The sequence below is a fragment of the Pundamilia nyererei genome, unplaced genomic scaffold, assembly GCF_000239375.1.
Source record: "Pundamilia nyererei isolate P.nyererei 1_Seehausen unplaced genomic scaffold, PunNye1.0 scaffold00334, whole genome shotgun sequence".
NCBI lineage: Eukaryota > Metazoa > Chordata > Actinopteri > Cichliformes > Cichlidae > Pundamilia > Pundamilia nyererei.
In genome coordinates, this window is record NW_005187735.1 from 225,746 (window position 1) to 242,517 (window position 16,772).

Consider the following 16,772-nt stretch of genomic DNA (forward strand, 5'->3'; position numbering starts at 1 on the left):
CTTAAATATGTCTTGTTAATCTTAAGTAGTTTTTTTAAATTAGATGAACTAAAGATTTTTGCTTTAAACTAACATAATTCAATTTCGTGGAACCTGTTGACAAAATAATTTTAATTAAAGTCAACGTTTCATTTTTTTGAGTGTATGTAGTAAGTTACTGAAATGTTTCTTGCTCCCCTAAAACATCAGGAGCATTCTAGAGTCAACGGTCACATTACTTTCTATGTGGTAATCTTGTGAGGAGTGAACCTTCTGAATCAAAACCCTGCTTACACTGATCAGTTTGAATTCTTGATGCCAAATTTAACTGGGAATGGTTGACTGTTAAAATGAACATCTACTGATAAATGGTTATCATGAATCCTGATCTTTTTATATCCAATCAAGCCTGGATTTAAAAAACAAAAACCACACAAAGCAAGATGCAAGATGAGCTTTCTGAATTGTAGAACCTCTGATCTGCTTTTATTTTGCCTAAACTACAGTTTACATATCCAACTAAATACCAAATCACATTATATAATTCAAATTGAGATAATTGTCCGAAAGGACAGATGGGACTGGAGCGCACACTGCTTACAGCCTTTCAATGTGCGTCACTACAACTGTGTCTTCATCAGAGCCGCGCAGTGGAAAAGATACAACATAACATATAGTCAGACATTTGTCATTGGATAACTGAACAGGATTTCAGACAATTTATGAATGAGTGAATCTAAGGTGGGATTTGGCTTGATACGTATGTTTACAGTTGCCAGAACACCAACATCCTGCAAGACTTTCAGAGGGACACAGCCCTTTAAAGTTTGAAATGTATAAACTACATCTTGTGATTCTTGGGCTCAGAAAACTCAATTAAAAATTCTACTAAAAGGGACCAAAAGCACAAGCATGGTGTAGAGGTCAAATTTAGTCACTTCAATTATCCAAAGTGTTACCGTACATAAGGTGCACCTGATTATAAGGCACATAAAGCAAAACAGACAGTCAGATAAGTCAAACTTTACTCAACTCATTCTTCTTGCTTCCTCCACTTCTGTACCATTGATTCATTAACGATGAATTCTCTTGCAGCTGCTCCTAGTCCCATGTTGTTGCAGTAATTAATACTAACCTCGACTAACCTCGTATTGTGGATGAAGTTTGGTTTGTTTACAGCATCCTGCGTTGTGATTGCGTTTGTCCCTAACCATCGGGAACCCTCCCATTAACGAGTAGAAAAAAGTTAGCATTCATCTTCCAACTTCACTGTGTTTATGTTATGCTAACATAGCTGTGTCGCTAGCGATCGCGTAGCAAATCATTATATACCAGCTAGCCCAACTTCAGTAACCCTACAAAAGTCACTGCTGTTTAGTTTTCTGTCTTCATTGATGTTGGAAGTGATAGCAAAGCCGTACGTTTTAATTTTTTCAGAAATCTCTCAGGCAGAACATGCTATATCATGTTTAGGTGGAAACTAGCGAGCTAACTTCCTGCTAACTTCTAATTCTGTTAAATTTAATAAATTCTATTTTCATGGATGCCTGGACGTTAAACTTGTTACACCTGGAAGAGCAGCAACACTGATCATTTTATTAAAGATGAAAGAATTTAGACAGTTTTTAACTCTCAGTGATGCTGCTGTGTTCGTTTGACTTTGGGACCTGAAGTTGACGGAGTTTAGGACCCAGATTAATCAGTGAGGCTCCTGACTACAGTAGCCATAATGCTCTGACAATCCATCAAGCAGTGCAGCTTTGTAGCTTTCCAAAGACGTACTAAAACATTTTTTGACAGATTTCTGAGCGCCATGTGTCACAAAAAATCAGTTCGAGGTCAGTAAGCACAACCAGAATTCATGCATAAGGCGCACTGTTGATTTTTGAGAAAATTAAAGGATGTAAGTGCGCCTTATAGTGCGGAAAATATGGTAGCTACATCTACATGTGTTAACACACCTGTTAATCATTGCAGCCATGTCCCTAATTATAACCCTTAACAAAACCAAACAGATAAGCTTTAAAACATTAAAAATGACGCACTCTATCAGATCAGATCATCATCATATCAAAGCATCAGGTGAGCCATCTAACTCATGATAGTTGTAAACAGAAAACAATATAGACTTCAACTTAATATCACAGGACTGAAAATACAGACAGTACAAGTATAAGGATGCGAGAAGGGCAACAAATGAGAGGAAAACTCACAAAATCAGTTTTCCCTTCATCCGAAAGAGCTCCAATGTGTCTAGCTTGTGGATCCATCTATCTATGGAGCTAATGACATCAACAGCACCTCTGAGACTTTCCCCCCTGTTACAGAAAGGAAAGATTAGAAATGAAAAATAAGTTAAAGTTGATAAAAATAAATAAATAAATAGAGTCTGAAACAAACTGCCTAGATGCAGACAGTTTGGCTTTTGATTTTTGCGACCAACAAGTATTTCTACGCTCTGCTCTCTGGAGGTTTCCATGGTAGCAGCTGTCCTGATGCGCTGTAATGATGACCTGAGGAGGAGTGAAATGGCTGATTTTTCCTCTGCTTTCTTGCTCTCTCTTTCTCTCTCTGCTGTACTCAGTGTGTAGTTCTTAACGAGAATGTTTCACTACAACAGATGGAGAAGATGGAGATGTGCTGAATTTTAGGATCATGTGATTTTTTTAAACTTTCATTGTGCACACAGTCTTTTACCCACCGACCCAAGCAGGAGCTTGTAGTAATCTTATCGTAAACACTGGAAATCTGTCTGGAATATGAGGCATTGATATGATTCATATCATTAGCTTCATCTGCTTTAGAAGGATTCCCCATCAGCTCAAAAGTCAAATGTAGATTTAGCTGACGCCATGGGAGGACACATGCAGACTGTGCATGTTTTTTGTCTCTTTTTGGCAATACTTGATAGATATGAATGCATAAAAATCACACTCCATCATATAGTGTGTGAAACAAACAGCAAATTCTTCACGGAATTAAAACAGCTTTTTTGTTTATGTTGTTACATTTGACTTAAAATTTGACTTGTTAACCTAATTTTAGAGTTACATTACCTCGCGTGCAGCTCTTGAAAGCACTCATAAAGTAACACCTATCAAACCCAAATCACTCAGCACAGTACAGCACAGTAGTGGGTGTTGCACAAAGCAGGTGCTGCTCTGCTGTTCTGCGGCTGAGACAGATGAGGCACCTCCAGGTAGTTTTCCAGCTGAAGATTCTGTTTCTGCTGACTTCCCTTTCTTTTCTGTAGCTGTGGCCACAGTGGCAGCGTTTCCAGAAAATGTTTGTGCTTGTCACCAGTTTGGCAACCAGAGATTTGATTACTTTTGTCAAGTAAAGTAAAGGATTACTACTGCAAAAAACTAATTAGATAACTGTTACTTTCCCGTAAGCATGCTACGTTACTAAACCATGATTTTGATTGTGAGAGTGTCTCATGACATTTATGTACGAGCGTGCGACGTCTGTGGCAGCAACAGACGTGTGCAGATCAACAATGCATAATATGGAGTGCGGGAGAGAGTATGACCATGCAGCGTTTAAAAGTTGGAAGTACTTACATTACTTTGAGTTTGATTCTGTAAAAAGTGACAAAAACATTACCGTGTGCTGTACACTCTGCATGGGAAGAAAACTTCTTTCTACAGTGAAAAATTTAACTTCAAATCTTGAGAAGCACCTAGCATGCTGCCACGGGAATGTGAAATTCACTGAGAAACCTCCGGATCCCCCCACTGACATGACCGTTGCAGCACTAGGCAAACTAGCACTAGCCCCACTCCTGCTAAACAGGTGAAAATAGTCTTAAGATAAGATAAGATAAGATAAGATAAGATAAGATAAGATAAGATAAGATAAGATAAGATAAGATAAGATGACCTTTATTAGTCCCACAGGTGGGAAATTTGTTTCATTACAGCAAAAGTGCAAAGTTATGTAGCAGAAATTAGAAAACACTGGAATGCAATAAAATAAAATAAAATACTATATACAATAGAATAAAACAGAATAATATATACAATAGAATAAAATAGAATACAAAGGCTATATACAACTGAGTAAGAAAATACAAGTACAACTTTGTCAGAAAAAGAATTGCACATATAACAGTCTTATTGCACATGTGTGGGTTTGATCAGCTGCAAAAGTCTTTGTTGTGGAGTCTGACAACAGTGCGGAGGAAAGACCTGTGAAAGGAGCTGCTTAGTGCTGTCAGAGTCTCCTGCATGGGGTGGGAGATGTTGTCCAACAGGGATGACAGCTTAGCCACCATTCTCCTGTCACTCACCACCTCCACTGGGTCCAGAGGGCATCCTAGAACAGAGCTGGCCCTCCGGATCAGCCTGTTCAGTCTCTTCCTGTCCCCGGCAGAGATGTTGCCGCCCCAGCAGACCACACCATAAAAGATGGCTGAGGCCACCACAGAGTCATAGAAGCTCTTCAGGATTGGGCCCTTCACTCCAAAAGACCTGAGTCTCCACAGCAGGTACAGCCTGCTCTGCCCTTTCCTGCAGAGGGCTTCTGAATTATGAGTCCAGTCCAGTTTATTGTTCAGATACACACCAAGGTACCTGTAGCTGTCCACAGCCTCGATGTCCATACCTTGGATGTTCAGTGGTTGCAGTGGAGGATGTTTGTGCCTGCGGAAGTCTACCACCAGCTCCTTGGTTTTACTAGTGTTGATCTGGAGGTAGTTCAGCTGGCACCAGTCCACATTTTTTGCTGTGTTTGACTTGCATCTAGTTGAAAGAGCGAGTTTAAAGACAAAACATGATTTTATATTTTATGTGCTGGAATATGTTAAACAAATTTTTTCTAGTCAACCACTGTTTGACAGTTTTTGCTTGATGCAATGTGCATAAAGTTAAAAGATTAAAACTAATAAAACAATTTAAAAAAGAGAGTTTTTCATTTGATTCAGTTTTATGTGATGGAGAAAAAAGTAGAATTGGGCTGAAAGGTCTTTTGCTTTATTACGTATTAAGGTTGTGTATCATGTTTTTAAAAAGTGACTAATTACTTTTGTAAAATAAGTAATCAGTAAAGTAATGGGATTACTTTCTTGGAGAAGTAAGTAATCCAACTTAAGTAACTTGACCAACACTGTGGGTGACTGCCAGACACCACTTGCAAAGACGTAGCTGCGGAACACCAGACTGGTATTTCCAAGCAAGGTTATTATAGGTAACTAAAACTAAACTACAAACTAAAATTAGATGTGAAAAAACATTGTAGCTGATTAAAAATACAAATTAGACTTAAAAAAATTAACTTTGAACTTTGAAATCTAACAAAAATCTAATAAAAGTATAGAGCAATTAGCCTTAGTACGACTGTACGTGTTAGTGTGGCAAAATTTGTGTTCTTTCAGACGTTGCACCTTTATAAAATAGTAAGTCTCTGCTTTTCAAAAGCTGTGTGTCTTTGCTGAAATACCTTTACGTATTTTTCCAAATCTTGCCTTGGATATATGGCCTACAATATAAAACACAGAAAATAATCATTTAAAAAGACTAAACCTATTAAAAATTAAACTAAAGGTCATTACACACCAAGACCACGTCATTTTTGCTGAAAACACGCTATAAAAATAATAAACTCAACATGATGAGCTGGTCCTGATGTTTCTAATCAAGAAAAGGAAGCAACTGAGATTCTGGCAGCAGCAGGGAGAGTCTCACGGTTTGATCCAGGAGCTGAAGCTGCATCACAAGCGCTTTTAATACATATTTCAGGAGGACAGTGGGGCAGTTTGAACTCCTGTTGGCAGAGTTGGGACCACATCTGAAGAGGCAGAGAAATCATTTCATAGAGCCGATTGACCCGGAGCAACGTCTAGATGTGTGTCAGAGGTAAAATAGTATTGTTTTATGATTTTTATTTTTAGTATTGTTGTGTGTTTTGAGCTACAAGTAAACCTGTCGCCAAACGCAGTGCTCTGATTAGTCACATCTGTTTGTTTGCATCTGAAAAATCTTTAAAAAATGGTTTGAAAAAATAAATTACACAAATTCATCGAGGAAAATTACACAGTCGATGTGATCGGCTGCATTAAGAGTAGATGAGCTCATATTAAAAACTAAACATCTTCAAACAATAAAAACTAAACCGAAAAAAAAATCAGCTCTGGAAACTAACTGCAAGTATACTGAATTAAAAATAAAAGGCAAAATGAAATAAAAAATTATTTAAAAAAGTTACACAACTATAATAAGTCCAGTTGCCAGACGGTCACCAGCACGTCTCTAGGCAGACGTGACTCAAACTACTTCTCTTCTCAATTGTGTTAAAATACCACTGGTTGGCACTCAAACACGACAAGTGTCACAAGTCAACACGTTCTCACTCCCAAGTCAGAAGTGTGACTCATAAAATTTTAGGCACCACAAGTTGAAAATTTGTTGTCAATCCAAAGTGTACATTCATACCAGCAAGGTAACCTTCTGTGTCGCAGTCATTAGTTCTCTTGGAACATTAGCTGGATGTCGTTTTTTAGCTAGGTTTTTCGCTTTTTCATCCTCTGGCTCGCTGACACTCAAAGCTGATGTTTGTCTGCATTTTTATTTTCACTACTTCAATCACATTTTCCTGTTTTAGTGTGTCAGTAATGTGACTGGAATACTTTGTATCATTTCACTATGGATGCAAACCTGTCCACACAGCCCACCAACAGACAGCGATTTTAAATCCTTCTCATTTGGTCTAAAAATAAGTTGGTAAAAAGCCCCCCACCTCTTACTGCCATCTTTGCTCTTACAGATTTCTCCCCATGGATTCTTGAGGCTACACTACTCTTTCTCTCTTTTAATTTTTTTCCATCACCCACTGCATTAACCACGTTCACATGCATTATATGCAGGGCTCAAATGTTGCAACCCTTGTGTTCGTGTGTGTTCGTGTGGTAACTGCAGGCTGTGACAGAGCAATAAGGATGCATCAGGATGGATTAACACTGTCGCCGTCATCATGCATTCATCGTTCTCCTCCCTCTGCTTCTTCATTCTCCTTTTCTTCTCCTCCCTTCCTCCCTTTCATCAGCTTCCCTACTCTATGTTCCTCATTCCATAGTTGCTTTGTCCTCTTTTTCCCCCCACCTATTCATATCTCCTCTGCTGCAGTATATCCCCTCATTACTCTTTTCTTTTTCTTTTATGTCCCTGCCTTCTTCTTACCTTTCTCCTCTGCTCCACACATCCTCTATCCTGTTATCCACCCCTCTTTTTCTCCTCAGCATTATATATTTACCCCCACCCCCCACAGTCTCCGTGCATGCTATCTCATCTTTCATGTATTCCTCTTTTCACCTTACCCCTCTCCACCATCATCTTCTCCTTGTTTCCGCCCCCTCCTCTGTGGAGACATCCAAGTTCTGGGAGCAGCAGCAAGGCCAGAATTTACATCTTGATATATCAGTTTCCTGCAGCAGTGGAGGCGGTGATGGATGGCGTGTTGCCGGCGCCGCAGCGCTGCCATGAGTTACCGTGGTGATTACCGACAGAGACGGCTACTCACTGGCCACTTCATCACAGTGACTGGTGGGGAAGGAGGCGAGAAAAGAGAGAGAGAAAGAAGAGAGGGGCAGAAAAACAGAAAGAGAAGTGAGAAAAACACAATTGGAGGAGAGCGCAGGGAAAGGCAGCGTGGCTTGTTGTGGCAGGAACAGGGGACAAAATCATCAGAAGGACAAATATTGGTGTGCTAGGTCACATAAAAATAAACCCTGAAAAATGCTGGGATTGTGCACAGTGATGTCGAAGTTGGAGTCAGGGCCAACTGATATTGTTTCCTTTTTGTGGGTCCAGTACAGAGCCATGCGTGTGAGGCCCTGCATATGTGTGTATATGTTATAAACCCAGAGGAACAGAGCTCATCTGTTGTCATGTGCTGGGTGGTTTCCTCAGTTTTGCTTGTTTTATCTGCTTACTTAAGCTTCGTTAGCTGCAGCGTGCTGATGTCTTCACAAAAACCGTTACCCACAGTACTCCAGATGGCCCGACGTAGACGGGCAAAGAAGTGACACGGGCTTGTGTAGCACTCTGTGGTTCGATTGTTCTAATGCGTGAAGACTGCACACAACAATGTTGCTGCTATACTTTAAAAACCTGGCGTAGCAGGGAATGTGCACCTCCAGTCTCTCTGTCTCGGTGTCTCATCGTGCGGTTGGTGATTTCATGTCTAGACCAGCCGCTGCCTGCCATCCAGCTGAGGGAAAATCTGACATGTCCTCCTCCCTCCTGCCCTCCATAAAACCTGAGGAAAAACAGATCGATGCCGGGCAGCTTGCTCATTTTGCCCTGGGCTTATTGAAATGGAAAGTTACAGGTTCTCGGACGTGTCAGCACTGCAGCAGCCGTGAAGGAGAAGGTTCTGTTAGTGGGACCGCGTGCTGTGACAAAAGCAGGGTTTCATGATAGAAAGGAGGACCATAATACAGATCAGGTTAGAATTAAATAGTATGAATGGTTGCTTATTTTATTTTCTACAATCATTTTTCTATTACTTTTTATTTTAAATTATTTTGAATTTTGAATAACTAGGCAACCTGTCTCCTGGAACTGGCTTGCAATCAAAAGCGACTGTGGCAACTACTTGCAATGGATTGCCAAATGCAAAATAATAATAATAATAATAAAAATAAACAAGGTAACCACTGATATTTCCTGTTTGTAAGGGGGTTTTCTTGAATGGACATTTGACTTACTTTTACTCAAGTATAGCTGAGCCATAAATTTAAGTTGATGAGACTCTTTGTTATAAAACAATCAAGTTCTGATTGTTTTATAACGATCAAAACTTGATGCAAACTGAACCTTTCAGTCCGCAGCAACACATATACTAAATGTGTGCTTACAAAATGTAAGCACACTTTAACACAGAAATGAGCAATGTGTTTATCATGTCAAGGAACGTAAAACAAAGGTTTTAGCTGAGTTCAAAGTCAAAAGATGAGGTAAATAATTTAAAGATGATGAGTATAAGTTCTTTGCTGTTGGTTGTGTTGTAGTGTGTGGCAGGGAATGTGTGTTGTGTTAGTTACTGTCACAGAGAATATAGATTTTTTTTGCCTCGCTAAATGAATTAACAGTGTTTCCTTATGATGTAATCCAGAGTTGTCTATCAGTTAGTTTGTTAGGAGGCGGGGTTGTGTTTGCATATTTACAGCAGAGTGAAGGGGAGATGTGTATTTTTTTTTCCTGACTGGTGAATAATTTAGTGCGAGGTGGTTCAACCTTGAGGTGTCCTTTCTGGTCCGAATGCGGACGACACCGTGAGGCTTCTGCTGCGGCCTCTTATGATACTTCTCTGTGGACACATTCACTCGCAGACACTCTCATCTTCAGCTTCATTTCTTTCACCTACATGTTTTTTTTCTGGTGTGAGACATTTTGGGCTTGAGTCTATCCTCCAGACTTGTTTAATACTTCATGGCAGCTTGGGGAGACGACGGTGTCAGATCCACAAATCTGGTCATGCGGAAGAACATCGACCATGTTAGCAAACTGTCAGGGACTCTTTTACATGTGTCTTGCCTCTGGAAAAATGTCTTTCTTATCCAAGATATTGAAAGTTTGTGGCTGCCTTAATCCATAATTTACTGCTTACAGCTGCTTATGTAAAAAAAAGACATCTCACAAACATACCTGCACTGGATGCTTGAGCCATTGTCCGATCTTAAAGCACAGCGTTTATTGACCCATCCATCATCTCAACAATACGTTTTCTCCACTTCATACAGTCTTGTCTCTATAGGCTCTATATTTGAAAACCTGCTCACTTAATTGATGAAAAAATGTAATGAAATTTGATGCAATTTTTATTTTACTAAAAGCGTTAAAACAAGAGGTGATTAAAAGAACTAGCCAGGTCTGTTGTGCTTTTTCAGATCTTTTTCAGATCTCTATGCCATAACCTTCTCAGGTGCTCAACCTGAGAAATGTAACTATACATTGAGCCAGCAACAAGTCTGATTGGCTTGGAAGGTTATGGCAGACACGAAAGGTTAAACATGACATGAAAAAAAAATTCACGGGGGTGGGGGGGATGAGTACAGGAATCAAAAGATCTGGATTAAATCCTTTTAACAAAACATATAGATGTTAATTCACTAGCTGGGCCTGCGTCCTCATTTAGGTTTGACGGCGTTTTAGTTGGTAAAGGTGAATGGCTTGGACATTAATTGAGCTGCGGTTTGGGGAAGGCCTCAAAGGGAACTGGCGATTGCTCCCAGGCCTGGCAGATCCCCGTGTACTAAATAGAAGTGAAGAAGTTAAAGAATTGAAAAGAGGACGGAGGGAGGGTGGGGCACATAAACGAGAATGTACAGCTTGCAGAACTGGAGGAACTTATGATAACTGGTAGGAGCGGGTTTGGAGGCGTGGTCCCGCCCCTGAAATTCTGATACATAATTTCCAATAATTGCTGCATATTTGACATGTTTGTCCAAATTTAGTTGAGGTTGGCCCACCTGTTAAGGAGGTGATCGGGTACATAAAGATATATATAAATACGTATGCTATGATCGTTATAGTAAGACAACTTATGACCATGTCTACGGTTTTCAACTATATAGAAGGGCACCAGTTGCTCCGAGGTGAGCACATGCCATGAGCTGAGTGAGGTCCATCCACTGTGACGCCACGATAGCAGGTCGTTTTTTACTATATGAATATCAGCAGGCGCACACTCATCTACTCCAAATATGTTGCTATCATTTCTGTATAAAATATCAAGGTTAATATGATTCAGCGTTCTGCAAATACAAACTTTTTATGCTTTATTTAGAATTCATCTAAGCTAATCGTGCTAGCAGGTAGAGTGCACTTAGTACACGTTAGCCAATTTATTGTGAAGATAATTGCAGAGCAAACTCTTTGCATGTGAGAAGCTAAAAGATGAAATGTTTTGGCTTTTTGGTTATAAATATGACGATCAGTCGAACCTCCTCATATTCTGAGCTCTGATCCTATTATGAATTACTGGTGGCAGCTCAGGGGAAATGAGCATGGCTGTGAGTCACAAAGATGTACCAGTAACTGATGCTCAGTGACAATGAATTACATCCAATGATGCCTTCAGCTCTGACACCAACATGTGTAATATTATATCTCCTGAATATCAGATTGTTATTCATACAGTAAGCTTATCTGCAGGGCTTTCACTCTCTCTCTCTCTCTCTCTCTTTTTTTTTAAAATAAAATGATGCATTTCCACCTGCCGTCTCTTTGATCAAGTCACAATAAAACCTCTCTGCAAATGCATCGCAATTGAGAAATTGGCGCAGCCGAGGTGTGAATAGATACAGTGTGTGACAATGGAGTCTCACACCGACACCACACAAAGAGTCTATCTGCATGTAGGAGGAAGCAAAGCAGGCTTTCTATGCACAAAAGGAAGGCCTTATCGTTTCTTGATTTGATGCTTCCTTTGATCTCTTCCTCTTTCGTTCCCTCATTCGTCCCCTCCTCTGCCCCAAAGGCATCTGGCTGCTCTTTAATTGCTGGCTTAAATCAGATGAGGTGATCTTGCTGCCTACTCTTTGAATAAACGCCTCCACGCAACAGTGCTTCCATTAAAAAAAAAGAAAAAATCACCAGAGACTCATGTCTAAGAACCTGTCCCTGTAATGCTGTCTTTGTGGGGATGGGCTAAATTTCTGCAGATTAAGGACCATTTTCCTTCAGTAAGACCCCTCCTAGATTTTGTGTTCACGTGCACTTTATTTGTGTAGCTTTGTGGCTGTGTGTACCACTGCATATGAGGTAAATAAATATGTATGAGTGTTTATGCATTGATGTACAAGTGTGTGTGTGTTTCTGGGGAATGCGATGCGGCGGCAGCAGCTTTAACCCAGAATAGCTTCAGTTGTTTGTGTGGCTGTGCACCACCTCGTACCAACCCAGCTGAATAAACTTTATTCTTTTTTAGTGTTTTCTGAAGGCAGAATTACTCTACGCTTACGACTGAGACTGAAAAGTGTGTTGGTTGTGATAAGAAATGAAAGTCTCCTGCTGCGATTTCTCCGCACTCGGGCTATTCTTTAGCAATAAAAGCATCATTGTGACGAAGCAGTAATCTGTTTTTGCTTTCGCTGTGTTCCAGTTTATTCGCCGCTGCTTTTGTGAGCGCTGCGGCTCCTCTGCAGCATCAGCAAACTGTAGAGAGGAAGAGGAATCTGAAAGTGGAATTGAGGGTATTTGTTTTTTTTTATTAGGAAATGAATTCTCAGAACTTACTATGGGGCCATTGTTTTTACAGTGGACAAAGCTTTTTATTTATTCAGATTTGGTTAGTAGGTGAAGGATCACAGATGCAAGCAGCATGTAAGGGGAGAGCAGCTTACTGTTACCAGTTGAAGTATCCTCTTGGGTGGCCTTTGAGATCAGTTGAAACACTGTGATAGCTGAACAAAATGTGTATTACTTCATATCCATTGCACACTTTACAACTAAAATCTTTCCCCATGGCAATCACCAGCTCTACCTGATTTATTTCCATCTGACCTCCTGTTAAAGATCATCTTCTTGTGCGTAGCCTGATTTCAGCAGTTTTACTCTGTCATGTTGCACGTGTGTCTCTCCATTAAGATCTTCAAGTTAAATTTTAGTTTGCGGAAGTGGATAAACTCACAAGGAAAATGTGCAGGTATTGCATTGTATATTTTAATGTGCTGTTTTCCTGCACATGATGGATGAGCCTGGATTGATTTGGCACACCTGATCTGATGTCCCGCCTTTATTGACCACAGTGCATTATGGGTATATCTGATATCTCCTGCATCATTATAATAACATTTGTTCAGGATCAACAATGCAACTAACCAATCAGGCTATAGATACAGTATAAAAATATCTTATCAATTTTTGTTTGATGTTAGCCAAATTTAAATTACTTGTGTTGGTTTGCTAATTTTAGCAAATTTTGAAGGGATTAACTAAATTCTTGGCTAAAGCTAAGTGACTGGATATGTATATTTTATTTTTCTAAAAGGATTGTAAAGTGCAAAATGTGTCCTGAACAGAAGCAACTCTATTATGCAGCACAACACAGCGCTCAGTCCGTTTCTGCCTGTTAAGGTTTTTAAACCAGAATCATGACAAACATGGAAAACTTTGCAGAAAATTTGCTAATGTTGCACTCTTGCAACTCTCTTTACTTTAACCAGATGTACTCACTTTACCAAGTTTTATTTAATTAGCTTTAATTGATGATTTTCAGTATGTTTTTTTCATTCAGTGACCTCTTAAACATGTAAAAAGATCTTTATTCATTCATCTATTGTTCTATTGCATTTATCTTTAAAAACTATTTTGTTAAGCGCTTTACAAATACAATATAAAACCATTCCATCATATATACCATTGGATGAAGTTTCCTGCAAAATACAAACAAAAACTTAGTGTAATACACTCAAAATGTAAGAAAAGGACAAACACTGACATGACACTGACTGGATTGACAGTAACAACATATAGTCTTGGATGGACCTTAGCAGTGTGTATTGAGACGTCTGTTGAGAGATTGATTTTATTTGAAAGATACGTTATAGATACAGAGTATGTTTCAGCGAGTGCAGAGTGTGAGCTGACAGATTTATTGCAGAGTGTTCAGAGTTCACAGCTGTCTGCTGGGTTCACTTTGCCTCTTTAAATCGACTGATGCACTTTGTAGCTCAGAGTCTGGTTTGTTCCTTGACTGTGGACTCTACTCAGTCCAGCAGCACTTCAGCAAAAACTGAGTCCAGACCTCAAAAGAAGGGTTTAGATAGATTTTGACTTAAGGTGATTGGGAATTAACTTGAGGTAGGTGAAAGACTCAGACTTATAAAATGTGACTTAGTGCTTCCCTTTTGTTCAGTATAAAAGTGGAACAAATAATGGCTGTGCTAGTTTAAGACCTTGGAAAGTGAGGACATTTTGGCTGATGCTCACTTTGGGACAGATCATCAAAGGGTTTGTTTGAGGTTTCAGATTTGGTTTTAGGATTCAAGCTAGAGTCTGCTTTAGATTTTGTTAAAGTAAGTCAAAGCGGGTTTTCACAAAGAAGTGCAGTCAGAGGGAAAACTTTTTACTTCCACTCTTTCTATAGTTTAAATGACCTCAGTCGGTCCCTTGAAATTGGGGTTAATGCAGGCTTAATCCAATGCGCACTCCATTCCCTTTTCCTCTTTCACACACTCATAGACACAAACACACACATGCATAAATGACGATGTGGAACAGAGAGCCAAAACATCTGGACTTCTCATCAAATTTCTGGAAGCAACCCCATCCTAACGGCTGCAGGAGTTTCACTTTGACTTTTTTCCGCCTGTTTGTGGTTTTCCCTGCAGCTGAAGTTAGCACACTCACATACTCACACACATGCATTTCCACATTTTAAGGAGCAACTTGACGGCCCATTTGAGTTTGAGAATGACACCTTTACATTTTTTAAGTGCACTTAAAGTGCAAGTGTAAAATGGATTTTAAAAAATTGATCGTATGTTTTAGAAACTGAAATAAAATAAAAAGAAACTCTTTTACAAGATTTCGATCTGATCATTTTGTCCTTTAGATAAACTATTTGTGTATTTGCATTAAAACCCTTGTATACATTGAATTAAGGTTAGAAGTGGCTGGATTGGATGGTGGGTGTACTCCATGGTGATGCCACAGATGAGGAAGATAAGACGAGGTTGACGCACGGTGCTGCCTTTGTGTATTTGTACTAGTCGCTAGCAGGTTGGTCGGAGTTTGCATGGAAGATGCAGAGTTATCTCCGAACACTTGCCAACCTGTAAAGAAATAGACATTTTCCCTAGTGACCAGGGTCACCAACTGGTCTGCAGGTCAGTGACGGAGGCCTTGAAGGAGACAGTTTGTAAAGACATACAGTTTAACAAGTCAAATCATCAAACCAAAAGTTAGGTTCATCATTTAAAAACTCTTCTTTTATGCAGCATAAGGTAATCAGCAGCCAGAATAATATTTGTAATATATACAGTGATATGAAGAACCATGTTTCTTTGTGTTCATGTAAACCACCCAGGGCTGGACTGGGACAAATAATCGGCCCGGGCATTTAGACTAGAGACCGGCCCACCAAAAATGTGACGTCATTCAGGGGTAAAACCGCAAAGGATTCTGGGAACTTGTGGCAAGAGGTACTAGCGCATGCAGGCTTTCAATTGAACTCAGTTACACAGCGATAAAAAGAAACACAAAAAATAGCCGGTATTTGCCAAAAACTGATTGCTCGTATTTAAATTGCTATAAGTAACTTGTTGGGCTATAATATGTGAAACATGTCAAATGCATCCCTCATGGATGACATAAAGTCATCTCTCCATCTCTCTCTGCTGCTCTTTTATTTCTCTCTCTGCTGCTCTTCTGTCTCCTCTGTCACAGACTTCTCCACTTTTGATGATAGATCAGCCTGGTGCAACATGTAAGGATTGGCACAATTTGTTAAGATTTTTGAGGAGTTTGAGAAACTAACCTTAAGCATAAAATAAAATTTACTATCAGTAACTTCATAGCACCCGCCCAGCAGTATATAAACTCCGTCATGCTAGCTAGTACGCAGTACCAGTTATTCTAAGCGACTGTAAAAAGTCAGCACAACGAAAACAAACTCCAACTAAACTTGGTTTATATCTGACACAGAGAGACAGCAGGTCATAACTTCTTACCTGAAGCTTAGTTCCTCTGCCACTATGACCGGTGGACGCCTCGGGTCTCTCCTCCTCTTGCCTCCCCTTTCCCTTATCCACCTGCTGGCCTCCACCACTTGCTGATGTTGCTAAATCTGTGGAAGCTATGCCATAGCTACCGCCAAACAATTCAGTTATTTTTACACATTTGGCAGCGTCTGCCTGAAGGGCTTGTTTCTTTTTGGCCCTAATTTTTCTGCACCTCCTTTCCTTTTTTTGTTCTCCATTTTCTTTAGTTCGTCTATAAGATTGCTAAACAAGGGGGAGGGTGCATCCGACCTCCTCGGCTGTAATTGGTCCAGCCCAGAGTCAATCATGACCAATTGGCCAATCCAACACCTTTCATTATTTATACCCTTCCAAAAAAAATAAAAAAATCGATCAGCCCATAAAAACAAAAAATCGCCAGTCCAGCTATGAAACCACCCATCTCTGGTAAGGTCAAAACTAGTTTAACCCTTATAAACATGAATGTGGATTTCCACATGTTGTCCGTCTGCTCTCTATGCTTTCTACAGCTCAACAGGTCTTCCAGATAAATGACACCACTTCATGATCTCCCCCGTGACCTGCTCCCTTTCCTCTGTGCTGCTGCAGCTTGTTGTCTGATATCATCAGTGTCGTCTGGATGTTATTTGTCGCAGTGATTGGGTACATCATGTTAAAGCAGGATTAGATTCAGAACGTCTAGACGCGGCAGATGTCCTCTGTGTGATGAGACCGATATTGTTCACAGGAGCCAATATTGACTGATGCCAAAAGTTTGAATCAGCTGTTAGCACTACAAGGATTGCATCAGCAGGGTCTATTTTTTGTGCTGTCCAGGTGCATTCCTGATGCTCCAGCTGTGGTGGCTTTCTCTGCTTTGCTCATATTCAGATGTAAAAATGTTTGGATTAAATAATTTGATTTTGATTAAGCAATCCAAAACAGCAGCCTTAAATCTTGAGGTGGTGGTGGGGGCAGTTTAAAACAATCCAAGTCACATCTATAGGGATGGGTATTGATAAGATTTTCACGATTCCGATTCCATTTTCGATTCTGTTTAACGATTCGATTCTTTATCGATTCTTTTTAAAAAAGGAGAACACTAAGGTCG

General features: G+C 39.9%; 1 protein-coding gene across 1 annotated transcript in view; it reads left to right on the plus strand.

Moving 5' to 3' along the window:
• The window catches only part of enox1 (ecto-NOX disulfide-thiol exchanger 1), a 137,252-nt gene that overhangs the window by 42,710 nt on the left and 77,770 nt on the right, over nt 1–16,772 (plus strand). The gene's annotated exons all lie outside the window — the stretch shown is intronic.